The 25,726-nt window shown below is 40.7% G+C and overlaps 1 long non-coding RNA gene across 5 annotated transcripts in view; it reads right to left on the bottom strand.

Annotated features, from left to right (window-relative positions):
* LOC133092688 (uncharacterized) overlaps positions 1-25,726 on the bottom strand; it is an 86,477-nt gene that overhangs the window by 19,197 nt on the left and 41,554 nt on the right. Inside the window, exons 7-8 of one of the 5 annotated variants that reach the window (XR_009701107.1) lie at positions 21,168-21,298; positions 20,675-21,070 (exon numbers count right to left, since the gene is read on the bottom strand). The exons of 3 other annotated variants lie outside the window; for them this stretch is intronic. This is a non-coding gene — a long non-coding RNA (uncharacterized LOC133092688). Of the gene's footprint in view, positions 1-20,674; positions 21,071-21,167; positions 21,299-25,726 lie in introns of those variants that run through there. One more of the 5 variants, XR_009701110.1, reaches the window with a different exon arrangement.

The raw sequence follows: 25,726 nt of genomic DNA, 5'->3' as shown, positions 1-25,726 counted from the left end.
CTAAGCCCGTGTGACACAACTACTGAAGCCCACGTGCCCTAGAGGCTGCGAACCACAACTACTGAGCCCACGCACCACAACTACTGAAGCCCACGTGCTCTAGGGCCTGTGTGCTGCAACTACTGAGCCTGCCTGCTGCAACTACTGAAGCCCACATGCCTAGAGCCCGTGCTGTGCAACAAGAGAAGCCACTGCAATGAGAAGCCCACACACCACAACAAAGAGTAGCCCAAATCTCTAGCTGCAACTAGAGAAAGGCTGTGCGCAGCGACGAAGACCCAATGCAGCACCCCCCCCAAAAAAGTCCAGGACTATATGGCTCCACAGACGAATTCTCTCAAACATTCAGAGGAGAGTTAATACCTATCCTTCTGAAACTACAGTAAGTCCCCTACATATAAACCTTCAAGTTGCAAACTTTCAAAGATGCGAACATGCATTCACGTGTCCAATCACATGAGTTAGTTCACGAATCTGGTGTACACTGTCACATGTGTGCATCCTATACAAATGGCGTGCTTTTGTGTACTTTACTGTACAGTACTGTATACAGTACAGTAGCACAGTATCTTTATTTCAAGCCCAGGATGTCCAGAAGCAAGCGTAAAAGCAGCAGTGATGTAGCTGGTACTGTACTGTACTTTTCAAGGTACTGTACTGTAAGATTAAAATTGTTTTCTTGGGACTTCCCTTCCACTGCGGAGCCGCAGTGCTTAAGAATATGCCTGCCAATGCAGGGGACATGGATTTGATCCCTGGTCTGGAAAGAACCCACATGCCACGGAGCAACTAAGCCCGTGAGCCACAACTACTGAGCCTGCGCGCCACAACTACTGAGCCCATGCTCCGCAACTACCGAAGCCCGCACGCTCTAGGGCCTGAGGGCCACAACTACTGAGCCCATGTGCTGCAACCACTGAAGCCTGCACACCTAGAGCCTGTGCTCTGCAACAAGAGAAGCCACTGCAATGAGAAGCCCATGCACCGTGACGAAGACTAGCCCCCACTCACTGCAACTAGAAAAAGCCTGCGTGCAGCAACAAAGACCCAACACAGCCAAAAAAAAAATGTATTCTTTATTTTTTGTTTGTTTGTCTTTTATGCATTATTTGTGTGAAAAGTATTATAAACCTATTACAGTACAGTACTATATAGCAAATTGTGTTAGTTGGGTACCTAGTCTAACTTTGTTGGACTTACGAATGAATTGGACTTATGAATGCACTCTCGGAACAGAACTCATTCATATGTAGGGGACTTACTGTATTCCAAAAAATTGAAGAGGAAGGAGTACTCCCAAACTCATTCTATGAGTCCACCATCACCCTGATACCAAACCCAGAGAAAGATACCACAAAAAAAGAAAATTACAGGCCAGTATCACTGATGAACATAGAAGCACAAATTCTCAACAAAATACTAGCAAACCAAATCCAAGAATACATTAAAAGGATCATACACCATGATCAAGTGGGATTTATCTCAGGAATGCAAGGATTTTTCAATATCTGCAAATCAATCAGTGTGATACACCACATTAACAAATTGAAGAATAAAAACCATATGATATTCTCAATAGATGCAGAAAAAGCTTTTGACAAAATTCAACACACATTTATGATAAAAACTCTCTAGAAAGTGGGCATAGAGGGAACCTACCTCAACATAATACAGGCTATATATGCTAAACCCACAGCTCACATCATACTCAATGGTGAAAAGCTGAAAGCATTTCCTCTAAGATCAGGAACAAGACGAGGTGTCCACTCTCATCACTTTTATTCGACATAGTTTTGGAAGTCCTAGCCATGGCAATCAGAGAAGAAAAAGAAATAAAATGAATCCAAATTGGAAAACAAGAAGTAAAACTGTGACTGTTTGCAGATGACATGATACTATACATAGAAGATCATAAAGATGCTAGCAGAAAACTACTAGAGCTCATGAATGAATTCACTAAAGTTGCAGAATACAAAGTTAATACACAGAAATCTCTTGCATTTCTATACACTAACAACGAAAGATCAGAAACAGAAATTAAGGAAACAATCCCATTTACCATTGCATCAAAAGAATAAAATACCTAGGAATAAACCTGCCTAAGGAGGCAAAAGACCTGTACTCTGAAAGCTATAAGATGCTGATGAAAGAAAGTGAAGGCAACACAAACAGATGGAAAGATATACCATGTTCTTGAATTGGAAAAATCAATATTGTCAAAATGACTATGCTATCCAAGGCAATCTCCAGATTCAATGCAATCCCTATCAAATTACCAATGGCATTTTTCACAGGACTAGAACAAAAAATTTTACAGTTTGTATGGAAACACAAAAGACCCCGAATAGCCAAAGCAATCCTGAGAAAGAAAAATGGAGCTGGAGGAATCAGGCGCCATGGCCTCAGACTATACTACAAAGTTACAGTAATTAAAACAGTATGGTATTTAGAAAATAGAAAATAGAAATATAGACTAATAGAACAGGATAGAAAGCCCAGAAATAAACCCATGCACCTATGGTCAATTAATCTATGACAAAGGAGGCAAGAATATACAATGGAGAAAAGACAGTCTCTTCAATAATGGTGCTGGGAAAACTGGACAGTTACATGAAAAAGAATGAAATTAGAACATTCTCTAACACCATAAACAAAAATAACCTCAAAATGGATTAAAGACCTAAATGTAAGACTGGATACTATAAAACTCTTAGAGGAAAACATAGGCAGAACACTCTTTGACATGAAATACAGCAATATCTTTTTGGATCCAACTCCTAGAGTAATGAAAATAAAAACAAAAATTTTTAAATGGGACCTACTTAATCTTAAAAGCTTTTGCACAGCAGAGGAAGCCATAAACAAAACAAAAAACAACCCACAGAATGGGAGAAAATATTTGCAAACGAAGCGACCAACTGGGGATTAATCTCCAAAATACACAAACAGCTCATGCAGCTCAATATCAAAAAAACAAACAATCCAATCCAAAAATGGGCAGAATATCTAAATATACATTTCTCCAAAGAAGACATACAGATGGCCAAAAAGTCCATGGAAAGGTGCTCAACATCACTAATTATTAAGAGAAATGCAAATCAAAACCTCAATGAGGTATCACCTCACACCAGTTAGAATGGCCATCATCAAAACGTCTATAGGGACTTCCCTGGTGGTCCAGTGGTTAAGACTCTGCGCTCCCAATGCAGGGGGCCTGGGTTCTATCCCTGGTCAGGGAACTAGATCCCGCATGTCTCAAATAAAGATCCCTCATGCCACAGCAAAGATCCCACGTGCCACAACTAAGACCTGGCTCAGCCAAGTAAATAAATAATTAATTAATGAAAAAAATTTTTAAAGTCTATAAACAATAAATGCTGGAGAGGGTGTGGAGAAAAGGGAACCCTCCTACACTATTGGTGGGAATGTAAATTGGTACAACCAATATGGAGAACAGTATGGAGGTACCTTAAAAAAAGAATTACCATATGATCCAGCAATCCCACTCCTGGACATATATCCAGAGAAAACCATAATTTGAAAAGATACATGCACCCCAATGTTCATTAGAGCACTATTTATAATAGCCAAGACATGGAAGCAACCTAAATGTCCATCAACAGAGGAATGGATAAAGAAGATGTGGTACATATATACAATGGAATATTACTCAGCCATAGAAAAGAACAAAATAATGCCATTTGCATCAACATGGATGGACCTAGAGATTATCATACTAAGTGAAATAAGTAAGACAGAGAAAGACAAATATCATAGATATTATATGTGGAATCTAAAAAAATGATACAAGTGAACTTATTTACAAAACAGAAACAGACTCACAGACTTCAAAAACAAACTTATGGTTACCAAAGGGGAAAGGTGGGAGCGGGATAAATTAGGAGTTTGGGATTAACATATATACACTACTATATATAAAATGGGTAATCAACAAGGACCTACTGTATAGCACAGGGAACTCTATTCAATATTCTGTAATAAACTATATGGGAAAAGAATCTGAAAAAGAATGGATATATGTATAATTGAATCATTTTGCTGTACACCTGAGACTAACAGAACATTGTAAATCAACTATACACCAATATAAAATAAAAATTAAACAAAAAAGAATATATTTAGTAGTTAAACTCTGTGGAATATTATGTGTTCTTTTAAAGTCAGAGGGCATGTTCAGGCAACCTACACACCCTGCACTATTAGTTGGAAAAGAGGTCTTAATAACTCTACCTGGTAGAATGCTCAGTAATAAGTGTATTCTACCTCTAGATGGTACGGCCAAAATTAATTTGTAGAAGAGCTCCACTTAATTGGCCTAAACAAACAAGCACTTATATTAAAATTCTCAAAAATATAATAAGAACCCAAAATTTTTTCAAGTTCTAGGATAATCTTTGATAAATAAAAGCTAATTTTAGGCTTTTTGGTTTAATTAATACACGTATGTCTTCAGACTTACAAGCATTAAATACAATGCAGATAAAAAATTTTGTTCTACCTAGTTTTGCTAGTCAAACGGGCTTATGTTGTCTCTGTTGCAAATTTTGCCAGCAAAAAAAAACCGCAAGAAAACCTTAAGATAATGAATAGCTGCTTTAATGACTCATGAAATTTTCATAAGTAAACTAAATATGATTGTTAAAAACAAGTGAATTAAATAGATGTAAATTAGATAAGAATTTTTAGCTGAGCCTTTTAACAATAATTGTTTTATGATATGTCTATTTTTCTAAATTCTTTGGTAATTTAATTTACAACCTTAGAGTTTTGCTAAGTTAAATTAAATGATGGGAATTCATTGAGTGTCTATATCATTTCCAAATAAGATAAAATACAGAAACATTAATTGCTAAACAAGTTTAAGTTTACCTACTTTTGATGTGTTATGTTTGGGTCTATTATAGATATAGCTTGTGCTTTATTGAAATACTGTGCTATGAAGTGGCATATATTTCTAGAAATTATGAAATGTATTTATGTTTGCCAAGCTGCAAAATGTTAATACAGTTCCCAGTTGTTTACTTCTTTATTTCCCCCCAAAATTAAGGATTCAAAGGATTAAGAATTTTAATTAATATATGTAGTTAAAGGTACCAGAAATAAAAAAAGAAGTATTATGTGTTTTGGGCTAAAAAAAGGTGAAGAGGTGCTTTTGTTAAGGAAAAAGAAAGCGATTTTGTCCTAAAGCTGGCTATTTCTAAATGGGAAAGAAAACAAGGGACAAATAAAATGAACATAGAAAATTATAAAAGGATTATGAAAAAAAGAATCTTTAGGAATTTTATGTGTGATCAGGACTGGCTAAGACTGAAATGAATTTAATTAAGTAAATGAGTTTTAATATCAAAAGTAAACTTGTGCAAAACTAAAATTTGGTGTTTACCTCTGTTAAAAGGACAAAGTTTTCTTAGATTATTGGTCTAGTCTTAATAAAAAAATGTAAAAAAAGTTTTCTTTACCTTTAATCTGTCTAGAAAAACAGATTCTATATTTTGTCTTTATCAGATTTTTGATCACTTAGAAGACACACACACACACACACACACAAATCTAAGTCTTTTCAATATTAAAAGAACTAAGGCTTTTTACAACTATTTAACTTTCTGTATTTGCCAGGGATGTCTTTGTCACTTTGATTAAGTGGGTAGCTCAGTATTCTTTCACAGTGACCCATGATCCTATTTGACCAAATGTTTTAAAAACGTTTGATATTTTTGACAAACTGCACAAAAAAACAAATTCTAAATGAAGTTTTATTGAACTGGAAATAATTTTGGGGTTTTCCAGAGGGCCCCTGGAACACCTCAAAAATTTATTTTCTCTCCTTATAAAAGAGATACTAAATTAATTAGGCTTACTTTGTATGTTAAATTACATAGGAAGCATTGTCAAGTAAATGATGATAAACCTTCTTAGGTCATATTGTATGGGTAAATGCTATTAACATAAATGTTCTAGAAAATAACTGAAATTCCTAAGCTTTGGATATGTCTTAGTATAATGTTAGCCATAATTCTAGTTATTATCTTAAAATGATATGTGTCTCAGAGATAACTAAATTTCTTTATCAGTTCCATTATAATGAATCAGATCTTCAATAATGGACATTTTAAAGTATTTTATCATCTACACACAGTTACTGTTTTACTCAGATGCTTTTACAAAAGCTTTCTGCAAATATGTTTTATCTTGAGGGGAATTCATGGAAAGGAATCTAACAAGTATTCTAGAATGTAAGTTTCTGATGACTTTCAAATCATACTTGGGTAAGAATTTACAGAACCCTAATGGAGAAACTGATGGCTTCAAAAAATTTCTAACAGAAGATCAAGTGGAGCAAGAATTAATTATGGGACCAAATAAACTGAGAAAGATAATTATAATTTTTTATGATTTATTAAAATTTGAAACATTGTTGATTTTTAAATTTTTTTTTTCTCCAGATTTAAGGAGACTTTTTTCTCTTTTATCTTAAGCTGTGACTTAGAACAATTTGGTCCATTATAGGTTTCTAAGCAGCAGTGGAACATTTATCTTTTTCTCTCTACTGGATCCCTCCAGAATTCAGAAACTCTCAGTAAGTACTTGTATTTTCTTGGCAATATAGTTATTTGCATAAGTTCAGTAAGAATCTGTTTTTCTTATAACAAAATACAATTGGAAACATTGATTATATAATATTATCAATGCTTTGACTGGAATGTCATATTGGAGAGAGACATGCATAGACTCAGATATGACCAGACAGCTTTGAGAAACTAAGGTTGACTTTATGTAGCCAATAAAGCCTCTTGGAAAAACAGCCTAGTACCTTACTTTCAGGGTTCCCAGCAGCCTTACCAGGTGAATAAGGAGGGTCATTTCCTGGCAGACCCAGGAAATAGTTTATTTTGAGGACCTCATGAAGAGAGGAATTCATCCAAATCTATACCTATTGCAGGGCAAAGTCTGTTGGCGAATTTTTGGCTTGGCTTCTTAGCCTTGAGAGGCTATTAAAAATTCAATCTGAGGGACTTCCTTGGTGGTCCAGTGGTAAGACTTTACCTTCCAATGCAGGGGGTGTGGGTTTGATTCCTGGTCAGGGAGCTAAGATCCCACATGCTGCACGGCCAAAAACCAAAAACAAAAACAGAAGCGATATTGTAACAATTTCAATAAAGACTTGAAAAATGGTCCACATCAAAAATTTAAAAAGAAAAATTCAATCTGAGATTCCTCATAAAAAGTTCCAGCAAAGCAGATTTAAAATAGTCTATATGGTCAATCACTATTCTTGCTGTACTTATGTAAACAACCAGGCCAAGGTTATTGAATCTAGACTTATTTTGCAAACAAATTAGTCTAATTTGGCTATCTTTGGTAAAAACTGGGGTAATTGTAGAGAGAAAATTATGCTTCAGCAGAAACTATAATACACACTTGTAGACACCAAATTCTAGTTCTGTTCATTGTCTTTGAGGGTTTTGTTATTTACCTGTAAACTAGACTATATTCTGAATTCTTCAAGTTTCCTCCTATATCAGGCTATTACTCTCCAAACTAACCTTTCCAAATTTGTTCTATTTTTTTTTATCTGAAATCACTGAAACCTAAAACTGCCCTTTTTTTCTGAAGCCCTACACACTGAAGCTAGACAATTTGATATAAAGTTCAAAAGCTCATATTTAAACAATCTTTGTGCCTGTTGCTGTATGAGCAACTCAGAAAGTTTACCTGAACACCTGATGACATCATCAGAGACATTTCAAATTGCAAAAGATGCTTTGAACCTGACATCTAGAAATCTTAACTGACTGCCCCCTGGGCTCAGAAACTGGTTTATAATCTGCTCCAATCATTAACCTCTGTTTTTCTTTTGTTTCCATGGACATGCCTCTTATTTATTTTTTTAAATTAAATTATTTATTTATTTTGGGGCTTTTCTCTAGTTGCAGCGAGTGGGGGCTACTCTTCATTGCGGTGCATGGGCTTCTCACTGCAGTGGCTTCTCTTGTTGTGGATCATGGGCTCTAGGCGCACGGGCTTCAGTAGTTGTGGCACGAGGGCTCAGTAGTTGTGGCTTGTGGGCTTCAGAGTGCAGGCTCAGTAGTTGCTGCGCATGGGCTCAGTTGCTCTGCAGCATGTGGAATCTTCCCACACCAGGGCTCGAACCTGTGTCCCCTGCATTGGCAGGTGGATTCTTAACTACTGAGCCACCAGGGAAGTTCCGATATGCCTCTTATTAAATGCCTGATTGCTTGCAGCATAGGCCTAACTTTGGGACCCCACCTGCATCACCTGAAATGAGCTTAACTCATCTGACTTACTGTCAAGTCTGAGACTGGTTTAGTGGGATGGAACACTCTATCAGCTTGACTTTTAATATGTGAGATTGCCAAGGAAGTTTTAGAAGAGGGAACTGTTGAGGCCCAGGGCAAGCCACCCCAAAATATGCCTCAATGCCATATTAATTATTTTGAATTAAATTTACTTAAGAAAGAGCCGATGCAAGAGTTACACATTGACCCTCCTCTCTGTCTCCCTGAGAGGAGGAAATAAATCTATCATATGAAAGATGCATTCCCTGCATCTGGAGGTAGAAGGACACTCTTATCACCAAACATAGGGAATTCAGAGCTGAAAAGCCTGTATAAACAAATCTTGTTACTTCTTTAATTTACTACCCCAAGACAAAGCTCTCTTTAGATTCTTTATGAATTAAGCTCCCAGACCCTAAGTTTCTTTGTCAATTCCTCACAGATTTGTTTCTTTGTCTAAAAAGTATAAAATCTGCCTGCTTTGGTCACTTATTAGGTCCCATTTCTATGAGACCTCCGTGCACAAGAATGAAAATTTCTTTTTCTACTGTTAATCTGTCTTGCGTCCATTTTGTTTTTAGTCCAGCCACAAGAACTCAAGATGGGTAGAGGGGGAAATTTAATAATAAATGTGTTTTTATGGTTGTTCGATTTGCAGGGACAATGGTCATGATATTAAGGTAATCCGAAGTGGACCATGCTGATGGACCAGAAAGGAAATTGGAGAAACCACCTTCAACTGCACACTAGATGAACTTCATTTTTCCCTTTTTCCCTTTTCCTATGTTTCTATGCATGAGATTTTTTAACCCATATTTCCTGAGATGAGTTGTGTAAGTGAGCAGTGACTGATAAAACAACAAAATCCTTGTTTTTTGGCTTTTGTCCCTTGAGTTAAGCTTATTGCCCAGGTGACCTATGTATTGCTTTATTTGGTTGGAATAAAATCTGCATTGTATTCAATTACCACTGTTCCCTGTTGAATATCCATTCTCACTCAGCAGCCTCATGTGGCTCATTTCTTCTCAGGCAAAGGTGAATTTCACTAAGGAAGTAGAGTCTTTTTTTTTTTTTTTAATTTTTAAAAAAAAAAAATTTTTTTTTTTTTTTAATGCTATTCTGGTCTGCTTACATTCTTTTTATGTATGTATGTATGTATGGCTGTTTGGGTTTTCGTTTCTGTGCGAGGGCTTTCTCTAGTTGTGGCAAGTGGGGGCCACTCTTCATCGCGGTGCGGGGGCCACTCTTCATCGCGGTGCGCGGGCCTCTCACTGTCGAGGCCTCTCTTGTTGCGGAGCACAGGCTCCAGAGGTGCAGGCTCAGTAATTGCGGCTCACGGGCCGAGTTGCTCCGTGGCATGTGGGATCTTCCCAGACCAGGGCTCGAACCTGCGTCCCCTGCATTGGCAGGCAGACTCTCAACCACTGCGCCACCAGGGAAGCCCTAGAGTCATTTTTGAGAGGGCAAGGTTTATTCTCCTTCCCCATTTCCCTAAATCTTGGATATATAATTTATGTGTAACTGGTACAGTGTTCTGCACAGAGCATATAATGTGAGACACTGTAGCTGACTTTAGCCAGAGCTGGTAGAGTCCAAGAATCATGCAGGTAAAAATACAAGATTCCATATCTCTTTTCAATACAATTTTCCTCCAGGGTTAATGCAGGAATTTGCCTTTTCCCTTCTTTTAGAACACTGATTCTCAACCCTGGGTGATTTTCCCCCAGGGGACATTTGCGACTATGTCTGGAAGCATTTTTGGTGTCACAACTTGAAGGGTGGGTGCTCCTGACATATAGTGGGGTAGAAGCCAGGGATGCTGCCAAAGACATCCAGCTCCCAACAACCAAGAAATTTTCAGTCCAAAATGTCAGTAGTGCTGAGGTTGAGACATTCTGTCTTAGAGTTTGATGTAACATAAAGAACATAGGGACTTCCCTAGTGGTCCAGTGGCTAAGACTCTGCGCTCCCAACGCACGAGGCCCAGATTTGACCCCTGGTCAGGGAACTAGATCCCACATGACGCAACTGAAAGATCCCGCATGCCGCAACTAAAGATCCTGCATGCCACAACTAAGACCTGGCTCAGCTAAATAAATAAATAAAACATTAAAAAAAAATAAAAAAGAACAGACATAGCAATAACAAAAGTGACCTAAGTTTAATTTAGAAAGATAGTGTTTTCCAGATAGAGGATTTTGAGTCAAGTCCTGGATTTAAGTGCATTCTAGGGCCAGGAAACTGAGACGTGAGGCAAGAGGTGGCTGGGAGAGTGTGTAGTGAAAACAACATGGCTTTGGGGGATGGGCTAAACATGAATTTGAATTCTGATTCCAACACTTACTTGAGCTTCTGTTTTCTTATCTGGAAAAGGGGGATAGTGCTCTACCCATGGAGCTGCTGTGAGGAAACTGCTCAACACAGCACTTGGCACATGGAAACCACTGAAATAGTAGCTACTGTTACTTAAGTACCCCTCTTAGGGAGGAAGAAACTGAGGCCTGCAGAGGCAAACCAACTTGCCCAAGGTTATAGAATACATGCAAAACAGTCTGGACTAGAAGCCTTGTCTCCAAATTCCCAGACCTCTTCTTAAATGGAATAGAGGCAATGAAGTGGGAAGTTGTATAACATAAATGTGCCACAATTACATTATGTCCTGTAGTTATTTTTGGCTTAAAAGTTTTATAAAAGTGGTATATGATTTTCAGAAAGTTAAAAATACTACACAGAGGGCTTCCCTGGTGGTGCAGTGGTTAAGACTCCACCTGCCAATGCAGGGGACATGGGTTCGAGCCCTGGTCTGGGAAGATCCCACAGGCCGTGGAGCAGCTAAGCCCGCGTGCCACAGCTACTCAACCCTGCGAGTCTAGAGCCCGTGCTCCGCAACAAGAAAAGCCACCGCAATGAGAAGCCCACACACTGCAATGAAGAGTAGCCCCCGCTCGCCTCAACTAGAGAAAGCCCACGTGCAGCAACGAAGACCCAGCGCAGCCAAAAATAAATAAATAAATTTAGTTTTAAAAAAATATACAGAAAATATTTAAAAAGTGAAAGTCTTTCCCATACTAGCCTCCAGAGGTAACCAATATTAACCTTTTGGAACACAGTCTCCGTAACTATGTGGTATATATAAAATCACACACGCACAGAAACACACCCCTGTCCTGTAAACTTGCTTCTCTCCTTATATTTTGTTTTTTACGTCAATATATGTAGTTTGTTCTTTTTTTTTTTTAATTATTTATTTATTTATTTACTTATGGCTGTGTTGGGTCTTCGTTTCTGTGCGAGGGCTTTCTCTAGTTGCGGCAAGTGGGGGCCACTCTTCATCGCGGTGCGTGGGCCTCTCACTATCGCGGCCTCTCTTGTTGCGGAGCACAGGCTCCAGACGCGCAGGCTCAGCAACTGTGGCTCACGGGCCTAGTCTCTCCGCGGCATGTGGGATCTTCCCAGACCAGGGCTCGAACCCGTGTCCCCTGTATTGGCAGGCAGATTCTCAACCACTGCGCCACCAGGGAAGCCCCTGTAGTTTGTTCTTTTTAAAAGCTACACTTAAAAGTATTTTATTGTGCCATAAGTTATCCAGCTCTATTGATCTGTATTCAGATATTAGGAGTCTCCTGGTTGAAACTGGAAGAATCCCAATTCAAACTAGCCTTAGGTAAGGAGGAAATTGGCCCATTTAGTCATATTTGCAGAAGAGTGGGGGGAAGGGGTGGCGCGTTAGCCTCAGAGGGTGCCTGGGACCAGGGTCTCTAACCCATCAGGACTCCTTGTCTCTTCGTGTCTCATCTCTGTTTATTTCAGCATAAACAGCTTCCTTCATAGACTAGCTTTACCCGCTGTGTGGGAGGCAGAATTGGCGGCTCCAGATCGTATCCTAGCAGCTTCTTGACCTGACAGGAGATGATTCTTTTGTAACAGCTCCAGGTGAAAAAGTCTGCCTGAGTCACAGCCCCACCGCCTCACTACCTGAAAAAAAAATGACCCTTTTCTGGGCCAAGACAGATCGATTCATGCTGGATCACACACCCACCCTTCAGGACAACTGCTGTAGTCACAGGAAGTAGGGTGATATATGATTGGTTCAGCTGAGATGAGCACTTGGGTGCAATGTTCCCAGAGGGAAAAAAGGGAAAAATTCAAGAAGAAAAAGTATCAGTAGATGTTAACTATAGGTTGCTTACAGTTTTTAATGATGATAAAACTATTTCAGAGAATATCCTTATAAATACATTCTTGGCACTTGAATGTATAGACGTATATATACACATGATGAAAATAACTTAAAATATCTAGAAGAAAGTTATGCTCATGCAGCATACACTAATCATCTGTTTTGCCGAACAACTCTTCCTTCTTCTGCTCCAAAAAAGCACTGTTTCTGCTTCCCACTCTCCTTCTCCACTCCACTCCCGACTTCTGGCTGAATGGAGCTGCCGCCTTCTTACATGATCCTGTATCCCTGACCCTGGTGATAGGTTGAAGGGTGAGCACCTGGTCCAAATTAGACCAGTCATGGCCAGTAATAATTCCCCCTACCCTGGTCACAGAGGTTGGTCTGCAGTGGGTTTCTGACCATTCAGAGTCCTTCCTCAGAGAAGAGCCCTTTTCCTTTTAGGTGGTGGGATTGAGAGTCTTTGTCACTGAAAGCTGCTGGAAGCCATGATCCCTGACTACAAAGAAAGACTGCGGTAGGAGAGCATGAGCCCAACGTGCCACGGGGAGCAGAGACCCGAGACCCAGAGAGTCTTGGTGGAGCTCAGCATTCCGGTTCCAGGCCTTAGGGTCCCTGGGGCACCCCAGTCGTCTACCTTGCCACGGCTTATGCTTAGTTGGTCAGCTTTTCCTTTGATTCTGTGAACTGGCATGCTGTCCATTCAATATCCCCCCCCGACACATTTTTTGTTTGTTTTTAGCAGTTTAAGTTGGGTTGTCATCACATAAACTCGGCTACTAATAAATTCAAGCAATTCATAAGTGTGTGAGGTGAAATAGTTTCCCTGTTCTAGTCCCATTCTCCTCTCCTAAGTAAAGAAAACAATTATGGCCTACTACACTGAGCATGGAAGACTTTTATGTTCAGGAAAAAAACTGATAATAATGGTATTTCAAAAAGAAACTCATATGTATAAACTTGTATTGTAAGGATTTTATTGCAGTATTGCTTTTATGACACTGAACTATCACTACTTCTGTGTTTTCCATACAAACTTCTATTATAAAACATATACAAATAAATATTCTATAAACTTGCTTTTCTCCCTTGTTTGTTTTCATGTTAATATATGTAGCTTCCTCCTTTTAAGAGCTACATAGTATTCCATTATATTATTGTGTCATAATTTATCTAGTCTCTATTGATCTATATTTGGATTGTTTATGAGAATTCCCTTGGTTGAAAGTTGAAAATCCCAACTGAAACTAGTCTAAGCTAAAGAGAGAATTGTGTAATTGGATCCTGGATATAGCAGAGTGGCTAAGCACATGAGCTCAAAGTCAGGTATCTGTGTTCATTAAGCAAGTTACAATTTGACCCCGTTTCCTCACCTGGAAAGTGAGGATGATAATAGTACTTATTTCATAGGGTTGTTGTGAGATGTAAATAAGATACATGTAAGGAGCTCAGAACACCTGAAATGTTGGCTATATTATACAAAACTATACCTTTAAGGAAAAAAACCCCTGCTTTTTGGCCTTATCCCTGATCCTATAACAATATATCACGGATATTTTCCCAAGTCTGTACTTCATTTTAAAGAGAACAGTATTGTATTCTATTATATGGACATACAATTACCTATTTATGCAATACTCCAGTGATGGACCTTTCAGTTACTTTTAATTTTCCACCATCACAGATTATGTTGCACATATATATATATATATATATCCTTTTTTATTTGTGCAAGCACTCTGTAGGATAAATTCAAAAGACTAGCATCAGTTAGAAGATAAAAAAATTTAAAATATTGAAAGAAACTGCAAAATTTCTTTCTGAAAAGGTTGTGCCTAATTACATACTCCCTGTGGTAAACTAGTGCCTAGTCTTCTTTTCATTTTGTGCAATGGAAGCAGTGCTGCCCAAATATGCTCACTCAGAGTTGTACTGGAAACTCAGATTTATATCCATACTTTGTTCAAGAAGTCTCTTTTTTTACCCTCTTAAAAATGTTCTCATTATAAAAGTGATATGTAATCATTAGAGTCACCCAAAGTTAGTGGAGAAAAGAAGAGTCCACCAATCCATGGAGAGTTCAGAAATAGAAGCTCCCAGAGGACAGAGATCTTGCCAGTCCTGCTCATCATGGTATCTTCAGTGCCTGGGACAGTGCCTAGCACAGTGCATATTTGTTGATTAAAGGAAGAAAAAAATAGCCCAGGAAGCTTCACAAAATAATGACAACAAAACCACTAACCTCCCTGAATTCCTTCCTTCCCCCCAAAACAGGCAAATAAATACACAACCCACACACCACAAAGGAAACAAGGTTCTGACTCTCAGCCAACAGTGAATTGCAATTTTTTTCCTTCATTACTCTGAAAAAGGGAATGAGACTGTCCAGATGATCTTGAACAAACTCTTGGAGCATATCTCAAAATTGCTTTAGGTCTTTTGTTAAGTATCCAGTTTATATCTGATTATTCCCTCAGTTATGCCATGAACATTTGTGGATATCTATTATGTACCGAGCACTGGGTCTACAGTGATGAATGAAACGTAGCCCTGTTCATGCAGAGCCTATCGGATCATACTCTTAAGTTCCTCTGAAAAGCAAACAACTCTCACTTCTGGAAACTAAAAACCTGATGTCTGCTATAAACTATAAATCCCATGAGGCTAGAACATTTACCTGTCATCTTCTCTACCATATTCCTAGCTTGACATACAGTAGGTGTTTAATACCTATTTGTGGGCTGGCTAGCTTAAGTCAGTTCTGTTGGCTTCTGTATTCTACGGCCAGATTTAGGAAGCTAAGAGTATTCTGAACAGCAGGAGAGTCTGAAATTCAGGAGGTAAAGCAGGTTGCAACGGTCAGAAAGAAATCACTCTCATTCAACCTCCAGGGACAGCCACTTCCTCACCAGGTGCAGGACGTGCACCAAGGCCATGAGTCTTGACATAAGTGATCTACATCCTAGTTTATTGGAATATTTGATCAACAATATTTAAGAAAGCACTGTTTATTTGTCTTTTTTTTTAAGGTATAAAGTTATTTTGACACACTGGGTTTTGTTTCGTTTTGTTTTTCTTGGCTAAACCAAACACTTTTTCTGTCTGTGAAGCCCAAGTATAAAATACATATTCCTAGAGTTTGAACTGGTACAGACTGAGGTATAACTGGTCCAATGTCCTTTACAGATGAGTAAACTGAGGAGCAACTGGGTTGAGAGTTGCCCAAAATGGCATTGTCTCTCTGGATCTGATCAGTAGACATCAAGTTGGTAATTATCGCTAATCACTGGTTTGGCATTAGCTTTGTTTTGTAATTTCCCCTTCCCCCTTTAGAAGTTGGCAAGGATGGCAGAAAGCTGGAGTAGATAGATGAGAGGTAAAACTGACAAATTTCCTTGGGGCATGAGGAATTCTTTCCAATAGTCTCTATCACAGTGAAGGTGTTCAACTGAGATGGTAAGAGAAACCACAGCCAGAAGGATTAGATCTGTGAACCTGACACAGGTACTTGTGGCCTTGGTTGGCTTTCTGCATCCTCATCTCTGATGAACTGCATCTTGAGAAATGTGGGCCCTATCTTTTGCTCTGCCTTCACATGCCCTAGAGTAGAGCACCCTATGTTACTACTTTTATAAAAAGCTGGTGAAGTAGATCTCTCTGGACCCTTCAGATCATCTCTATAGATGAGTCTAAAATGCAAATCCCACTAAAATATATGGAATACATATTTTCCACCATGAATAAGATTTGAATATTACATATTTCAAAGAATAAAAGTGGATTTAAGGGGCTTCCTTGGTGGCGCAGTGGTTGGGAATCCGCCTGCCAATGCAGGGGACATGGGTTCGTGCCCCGGTCCGGGAAGATCCCACATGCCGCGGAGCGGCTAGGCCCGTGAGCCACAACTACTGAGCCTGCGCGTCTGGAGCCTGTGCTCCGCAACAAGAGAGGCCGCGACAGTGAGAGGCCCGCGCACCGCGACGAAGAGTGGCCCCCGCTCGCTGCAACTAGAGAAAGCCCTCGCACAGAAACGAAGACCCAACACAGCCAAAAATAAATAAATAAATAAATAAATTTATAAAAAAAAAAAAAAAAGTGGATTTAAAAAGCAGAGCACCAAAAAGAGGGCACAGATTACAATCATGTTAACATATAGAAATGTATAATAAGTGATCAGAGGCTTTGAGGTATTATACTTAACTATTTAATATTCAGCAGACTTTTTTGTGAAATTAAGTTTATACAGTATTGGGGTTTCCCTGGTGGCGCAGTGGTTGAAAATCTGCCTGCCAATGCAGGGGACACGGGTTCGAGCCCTGGTCTGGGAAGATCCCACATGCCGCGGAGCAACTGTGCCCGTGAGCCACAATTACTGAGCCTGCGCGTCTGGAGCCTCTGTTCCGCAACAAGAGAGGCCGCGACAGTGAGAGCCCCGAGCACCGCGATGAAGAGTGGCCCCCGCTCGCCGCAACTAGAGAAAGCCCTCGCACAGAAACGAAGACCCAACACAGCCAAAAATAAATAAATAATTTTTTTAAAAAAGTTTATACAGTATTATTTTGTATGTATGCATAATAATGGCCATTTGCAATCACCAATAACTGGATCATTTAAATGACCAAAGTACATAATTCCCCATAATTCTGTAAAGGCTGTCTTTACATAAGGAAGTTCTATTTTTTTCTGTGTTGAAAGTGGCAATATGTTAATATACATTTTTTTAAGTGATACACAAGAAGTAGGTGGACTGTGGAATTTTTTCCTATAGAAAAAAGTTAAAAAGTGACCTGCGGATCAAAAAGATTGAGAACCCTTGTTCCAGGGCTCCTTTCCCCTGTTGCTCCCCAAATCCCCAATCGGGACTGATCCTGACCCACACTGAAATATTCTCTTAGTCACAGGGTCTCAAAGGAAAATAAAGGATCAGATAAAGTAGCTAAAGATATGCTGAACTTCCTCCCAGCTCATTCCCGTTCTTGTCCACAGACTGTCTCTGACACCATCGCCCATATTTATATTATATTGTATATACAACTAGATGACACAGACAACAAGATATAGAAGGAAAGCAATTTAGAGACACAAACGACTCATTCTTATCTCCTCCTATAATGCCCAGATCCAAGCCTTTGTTTCTACATTCTCCATAGTTGGGGGAAGCAACATATCTACATGACATTTAGAAATATGACCAATCACATTTGAAAGCACATCTGAAATCACATCTGAAGCATTTGCCAATGACTGGATCATTTACACTGCTAAATTACCATAACTCCCACAGGCTATCTTTAGAGCAAGGAGTTTTATTCTTCTGTCTTGAAACTGAGATAATATTCAATTTAATGTGTCTAATAATTGCATTCACTATAGTATTCTTAATCCATAAAACTGAAATTACAGGCAAAGTTTATGAGGTTCTATGATCTGAAATGCTACCCTTTACATTTTAAATTTTGTGAGAAAAGGCAACTGTTTCTTAGTACTCTAGCATATTCAAAAGTTGATTTTCTTATTGTAGAGAAGAGATCATGTTTACACATTTATGATAAAATTAGATTCCATAGTTCTGTGGCTTTTTTTTCTGTCTCCAAGTAAAATCAGGTTTCCTTATATGGAGAAAGAAAAAAATTAAGGAGGAAATACATCAAAACATTAACAAAATTAAATAATTTTACACAAATTTTTCTTCAAGGAGTATACACTACTTTGATAATTATAATAAAATATTCCTTGAAAAAAAATTTTTTTTAAAGAAAGAAGAAAGATTTTAATTTAAAAAGCCATGAGATAAAAGGAAATTTTATTTGAACAAACAAATCTAAGGGCCAGAAAGAGCCCACCAATAATCTTTTACAGACTTTTGACAAGTGTTCTCCCCGTCACGGAATAATTCCTGGCCAGTGCTGAGCCACAAAGGGGCAGCGGCTCCCTGGGAACTGGCACTTGCGGGCAAATCATGCAGCTCAGCCTGAAACCAGCTCAGTGATATGTCTCTAGTGCATTGCCACTGGCCTGGGAGAGTCACATTTCACTTGCAAACTGCTTTTAAAGACTCATGCTTTGGGACTTCCCTGGTGGCGCAGTGGTTGAGAATCTGCCTGCCAATGCAGGGGACAGGGGTTCAAGCCCTGGTCCGGGAAGATGCCACATGCCGTGGAGCAACTAAGCCCGTGCGCCACAACTACTGAGCCTGCACTCTAGAGCCCGCGAGCCACAACTACTGAAGCCCACGTGCCACAACTACTGAGCCCGTGTGCCTAGAGCCTGTGCTCCGCAACAAGAAGCCACCGCAGTGGGAAGCCCGCGCACTGCAACAAAGAGTAGCCCCCGCTCTCCGCAACTAGAGAAAGCCCGCGCGCATCAATGAAGACCCAACGCAGCCAAAAATAAATAAATAAATTTATTAAAAAAAAAAAAAAGACTCATGCTTTGATTCTTTGAAGACACTATTTCTATGAATATAACACCGAAAGAATGGTCCAGTTGGAGCTCATGCGGGGTCAAGGACCTAGGTGAAATGCTGACAAACAGTTTTACCCTCTGGAGAAGGGGTTAGGCAAATGCTCTCAGATTGTGGCTGGAAAGGGTGGAATTTGAAAAGCTGCCAGAGGAGGAGGGTGCAAGCTTAGGTGACATGAGCAAAAAGCTCTGACCCGACAGGCCTAAGAGAAGACTGCTCTTCTGTGGTGGGCAGGTTTATGAAGAAGCTTCCAACCTTTCTTCTCTAGGTTTTCTGCCTCCTGTCCCTCTCTGGTTCAACGTCTTTCATGCTGACTAAAACTTCTGCCCTGGTGACCATATCCATTAATTCAGAAAATCCATAATATCCAATATTAGCTTGGCTATTTACAGTTTCCAAAGTCTTTCCTACTTTATAAACCACTTTCATGTATGTTTATCACCCACTATTTGAAATGCTTTGACTTTTGACCCTGACTTAAATTAACTTTTTTTTTTAACTGGAAATAGAGTCCATATACTGACTAAAGGTAATATAAAAAAACCAGTGAAAGGTTGGGGACCAAGTGCTAAGGACATTGCATTGGCCTGGCAACACAGACCAGGCTGCAGGGTAAACAGTGTGATGTGGGCAGAATGGAAGTGTTAGATTCTGGGGTATGGAGCTCAGGAACACATTCCTTTCTGAAAAGGAAGGGCAAGGTGGCACTGTAGAAGCATTTGCCACTCAAAGACTTTCACAGGCATCCATGCACATGAAATTGACAATGAATAGTTGTGAGACAGATGACCCTAACTTGCAATGTCATATGTTAGTCTTTGGAGGAGTGAAGAAATCCTTTGTTTGCCATAAGGTTGATTTACTAGGAAAATAAATCATAAGTTGCAACGTCTAGGCCATGGAGAAGAGTATCACGAAAGAAGCATGTGTTACATAGTTCTTAGGGCTGTGTTGTTTTACAAACTTAATATACATATAATTGGAATTTTTTTGACCTTCGAGAAGGTGTCATTCATCTCTGCCTTGGCAGAGATGACGGGAAGACTGGGACCTCTATCTGTTGGTACATGACCTCTCCCTCTATGTGGTCTCTTCAGTAGGGTAGCTTGACTTATGTGGTGACTCAGGGGTCCCAAAAGTTCAAACATAGAAGATTCCAGGCCTTCTTTAGCCTTAGCTGCATTTTACTACAACTTTCTGTGAATCTATTTAAAATTCTATCAAGTGGATTACATATTGGAGTTTCAAGCTGTGATGAGCAGTATGGAAGACAGATCCATGGCAGAGCTAGGAGTAGGAAGAAAGTTTTTTTATACACAGTATCACTTATCAGGTAGCCTATCTCATACGACTCATTTTTAAAAAAGAAATTGAAATACAATCTATACATGCAAAATCTAGTGTAGAGCTTGAATTTACACACACATACATGCGCACACACACACCCACACCCATCTTCTTTACCACCTGAAGGATGCCACCTGAAGGTATTCATCATTCTGACTGCTACCACTTAGATTTTGTTGACTGGTCCATTTTTATTTATATTCATCAGCACTTTCAGTGCTAGCTTGGGAAAGAAAAAGAAAACAACTCTATTGATATTGCTGCTTGTGAGAACTCTCAAAGCAAGAAAGAAACCAACCTAAGCAGTGGCACTCTTTCTAAAAAGGAATCAGGTCTTCTTGTTACAGAGGACCTACTTTCAGTGAGGCTGAGTGAACAGTGAAGCAGCTCTGATGGCCCAAGCCCTGCGCACCAGGCTTTCACATGCAGTATTTGATTCCACTGCTTTCCAGTGCTGGCTGGTGACCGAAATGTCTATGCCACATTAAATTTACCACTCAGCTTTTTTTTTTTTTTTAATGCACCAGTGTAAAAGGCTGATTGTACAGCTTCCTCTCACTGTGTCACTGTAGTATAAGTCCAGAATTAGGATGGGCTCCAGTAACAGTGTTGATCAGCTTCTCAATGACGTCCTCAAGAACTCGGGCTCTTTCCACTCCTCCACTCCATTGTCCTTAGCTTCACCTAAGGTCGATTTTCCTTAGAGTTGTAAGTTACCTGCCCAAGTTATCAGGGCTACAGCGCTTCCTTGTTGAGGCACACCTGGAGAGAAAGGTGGTACAAAAGGGGGTTGGGGATGTCCTGGAAGCCATTAGGTATGAGACAACAAGTTAAAGGTACAGGAGGATGCAGATGGTACCTCAGTGAGCGCAGCAAAGTCCCTTGATCTTTTGATATCGCCTGTCATCTTCACAGCTGCAGAGATACAGAGCATCTTGTCTGGGGCCTGAAATGTCTGCTCTTCCCAGTGTTTTGGAACATGGCAGAAAGCTTAAAAGTAACACAATTGCTGGAGCTGTATTTATTTGAGCTAACTAGGGGCTTTCCACTCATTTTTAAAATTTTATTTAATTGAAGTATAGTTGATTTACAATGTTGTGTTCATTTCTGCCATACAGCAAAGTGATTCAGTTACATATATACACACACACACTTTTTTAAATATTCTTTTCCATTATGGTTTATCTCAGGATACTGAATATAGTTCCCTGTGCTGTACAGTAGGACCTTGTTTATCCATTCTATATGTAATAGTTTGCATCTAAGCTAACTAAGCTTCTTATTCTTGAATATTTTAAATCCAAAGGGGCAGAAATGATGTTAATGGGAATCCTCCATTGTTTAAACTTCCTGCAGCTCACTCATTCACAGGTGCACTTCACTGTGCACAGGATCTATAGCCAGGAAATGCCAGGCAGGGTTGCTTTATTCTCTAAGGGGAAAGGTAACTGCCAGAGTCAAGGGTCCTGAGGCCTGGACTGTGCCCCACCTTTGCTGGGTGATAGGCACCTACGACTGACATCAGTCAGGGTCCTGCCACAGACAGATGCCACACCAACAGAGGTCAATGGAGGAGGAGGGTTTAATATAAGGCTATTTACAAGGTGTGGGTAGGGTTAAGAAAACTTAACAAGGGATGCTGAGACCTCTCAGGGCTAGAATACCCGCTACCCCAGGTCTAAAGAGACAGGGGGAGGGAGTAGTTACAAAGCTCAGAGACAACAACTGAGAAGAGGGACTGAACAGCTGGGTCCTTCAGTGGAGGAATGCAGCCAATCTGAAGCCCAGCAGGAAGGGAGCCAGGGCACTAAATACCCCAACCCTTCTCTTCTCCCTCCTCTATCTTCTGCTGTAGCCTCCCATTTTCCTAACCCAACTCAAAGACAGGGCACCAGGGATCCTTGTTGAGAAAGTGGATCTGGTGGGAAAAAATGGAAAATACCCAGCACACGACCCTTTCATTCATCGTTGCACAATTGGCGTCTGCCCAAGGAGGGGATTTTCTACCCACCGGGCGAAAGGAAACAAAGAAAAAATTAAGTACCAGTGGTACCTCTTGAGAATGCCAACCCAGGCTCCCACATATGGTCAAAGTGGATTTAACCTATTTTCTTTTCTGCCTCTGAACCCCCCTGGGTCCCAGCACTGTTCATCACACAGTAGTCATGCATGCAGGTTTCACAAAACAATTTTACTCTGTTTCTGGGGGTTACTAGGGTGCCACTGATCAACATCACCGTTGCCCAGCCCATATGTCTAATTGTGAGGGCCATTTTAGATTTCAGCTGAAAGTCTATCTCAGGGAAGCTTTCAAGCTAACCCAGGCAACACTGATAAAGATATTAAGAAAAGGTGGTGAACCACCCCCCCCCCCGTCACTGAATACACAAGTCGTGATTAAGGTGTTTACCTATAGTGCAGACAAAAGAAATGGCATCACTTTGAGCTAAGTGGTGAATAAGGGCATCATGAGGGCTGTTACCTACAAATTTCTCTCCATCCCTCTAGCATGAAGAAGTGGACTTACCCCCCCTTGAAGCAATTGCTGGTGCTTGAAATCTCAGACTAGAAAAGATCCTGTCCTCAGAAATGCACAGATCCTGTCTTCATTTAAAATTTTAATAATTTGTTCATCATGAATTTTTTGCATTAATTTTGATTTGTTAGATTATTGTATTAACATATTATTCATCTTGATTGCTGAGTTTTTTGGCCACCCCTTACTTGCCTCACTCTAATCCTGGCCCTGCAAGGGCCTTGCTTTATGAAACTTTCTGGTGAAGTTTCTTTGGAGAACTTACCTACTGCATTGTGACTAGGAATCGGTTTAAAAATTTTTCATATAACTTTTCAGGAATATAGCTAGTTTATAACAGAAGTTACAAATTCTTTATTTTTTTTTTCTTGGTGTTTTGGAGCCCGTAGGTGCAACCAAATACCTCCAGTACCATAGGGTGGGTCTCCAACTCCAGGGCTATCACTGCTTTTCCCCCAGCTCTAAAACTTTGCTCAAGCCAATGGGCATTCTTTATACTGACCAGAACTTTGTTTAACCCTGGGTGGGAATTAAACTCAAGTTATGTAAAAACAAAAAACATTTTAAAGTCTCCCTATTTTACTTTCATCCTGGCCTTTGGTTACTCAAAGTACCTTTTTAACAAACTCTGACAGAAATTGATACTGCAATAAGCTAAAGCCCAAAACAACCAACCATATAGGAGAAAAAAAAGAAAAAAAAGAGCACCTAGGTTCAGCCAGAGCAGAATGAACAGACTCCCAGGAAGTAAAACCCATTTCTTTGCAATAAACTCACCCACCTCCATATCTTATCACTGAAAGCCAAATCCTGGCAGTTAGCCCCTGAACCCCTGTCCCAGGCTTTCCATTGTTAACGGTCTCTCCTAATTCAGTGCCAAAACCAAGGCTCCAGAGATGCCAGATTTCATCCTGTGTCCCTCCCTCTTGACAGCCTGAGCAGGGGCTTCACACTCACAGGGCAGAATAGAAGGTTGGGTGCCAGGACACTCCCCAGCTGCTTGAATGTTCGAGGGAGATGCACTGGATTCTCTCAAGCAATAGATCAGTAGGCAGGCCAGCAGGGAAAGAGACAATAACATAATTTGTACTTGTACTTTCTTAAAAGAAAAACAAAAGGCACTTCCCTGGTGGCACAGTGGATAAGACTCCGCGCTCCCAATGCAGGGGGCCAAGGTTCGATCCCTGGTCAGGAAACTAGACCCCACATGCATGCCGCAAGTAAGAGTTCACATGCCATTGGGCTTCCCTGGTGGTGCAGTGGTTGAGAATCTGCCTGCCAATGCAGGGGACATGGGTTCGAGCCCTGGTCTGGGAAGATCCTGCATGCCGCAGAGCAGCTGGGCCCGTGAGCCACAAATACTGAGCCTGCGCGTCTGGAGCCTGTGCTCCGCAACAAGAGAGGCCACGATAATGAGAGGCCCGCGCACCGCGATGAAGAGTGGCCCCCGCTTGCCGCAACTGGGGGAAGCCCTCCCACAGAAACGAAGACCCGACACAGCCAAATAAATAAATAAATAAATAATAACCAAGGAGGCTGCCAGCCACAGCTAAGGAGCCCGCCTGCCTCAACTAAGGAGCCCGCCTGCCTCAACTAAGAAGCCTGCCTGCTTCAACTAAGAAGCCCACGTGCTTCAATTAAGGAGCCGGTGAGCCACAACTAAGGAGGCTGCAAGCCACAACTAAGGAGCCCGCAAGCTGCAACTAAGACCCAGTGCAACCAAATAAAATGTTTAACAATGTCAAGCCCATCCAGCCCTACCAGCATACCCTAGCTGCCCGTAGCTCTCAGACTGTTTGATATGCTGGTGCTGCCTGCAAGGCCTGGGTACAGAGGACCCCGCTGCACTATGTCTGAGTATTTTCCCACCGCATAAGCCCACAGACTGCCAGCATTTTGCCTCTGGCCTGGTGTACACCCTCGATCTTTGGCCATTTCCATCCTACATCTCCCAGAGCCCAAGCTGGTTTGAGATGACACAGGGGTGACCTTTGAAACTGGCCCAGGCTGGGCCTGGAACACACCATCCAGACCCACAATCAGCCTGAAGGACCAAGCTTCCTGGGGTTGGGCAGTGAGGCCTTGACAAGCACCAAGCTGGCTATTCCCCCAGAGGCAGAGCACCCTGCAGCCCTAGAGGCCAAGAGTTGAGTCCCTTGGAACAGGTTGACCTGTCAGATTAACAGCTGCAAACTAGGAGGTGCAGGGAGCCTCTTCTGGACCTCCTCCAAGCCAGCCACAGGCTTTGTATACTGGTCTTGTTACAAACTGTTCAAATAGTAAAGTCTTAGGGTGTTCTTGCCTCTCCTGCTAATGCAGGATCCCAGCCCCCTGCAAAGTTCTCCCCACTCCTCATTTTAAATAATTCTGGATGCCCGCAGGGACTTTCTCTTGGGTCCTTAGGATTAAGTCAGCTCAGTTACAATGTTATGTCCCTGGACTCTGCTGCCAGCATCCTGCACTGTCCCCCTGCACTACTGAGGTGCAGGGCAAAGCAGGGGGAGAGCACCTCATTCCCCACTTTAAATTTTACTGTTATTAGGGTATTTAAGAGTCATGTAGTAAGCCAAAAAATAGCCCCCAAAAGATATCCACATCGAATTCCTGGAATCTGTGAAGGTCTTTGCCAATGTGATTAAATTACCAATCTTGAGAGGAGGTGCTTATCCTAGTGGGCCCTAAATGCAACCATATGTATCCTTATAAGATAAATACACAGAGGAGAAGAGCCAGACATACAGAGGAGAAGGTAACATGAAGAGAGATTTGGAATGATGAGGCCACAGGCCCAGAAATGCTAAGGCAGCCATCAGAAGATGGAAGAGGCAGGAATGGATTGTTCCCTAGGGCCTCCAGTGGGAGTACAGTCCTGCTGACATCTT

The sequence above is a fragment of the Eubalaena glacialis genome, chromosome 5, assembly GCF_028564815.1.
Source record: "Eubalaena glacialis isolate mEubGla1 chromosome 5, mEubGla1.1.hap2.+ XY, whole genome shotgun sequence".
In the NCBI taxonomy this organism is placed as follows: domain Eukaryota; kingdom Metazoa; phylum Chordata; class Mammalia; order Artiodactyla; family Balaenidae; genus Eubalaena; species Eubalaena glacialis.
The sequence above is the reverse complement of the archived record's forward strand: the minus strand, read 5'-3'. Positions and strand labels throughout refer to the sequence as shown.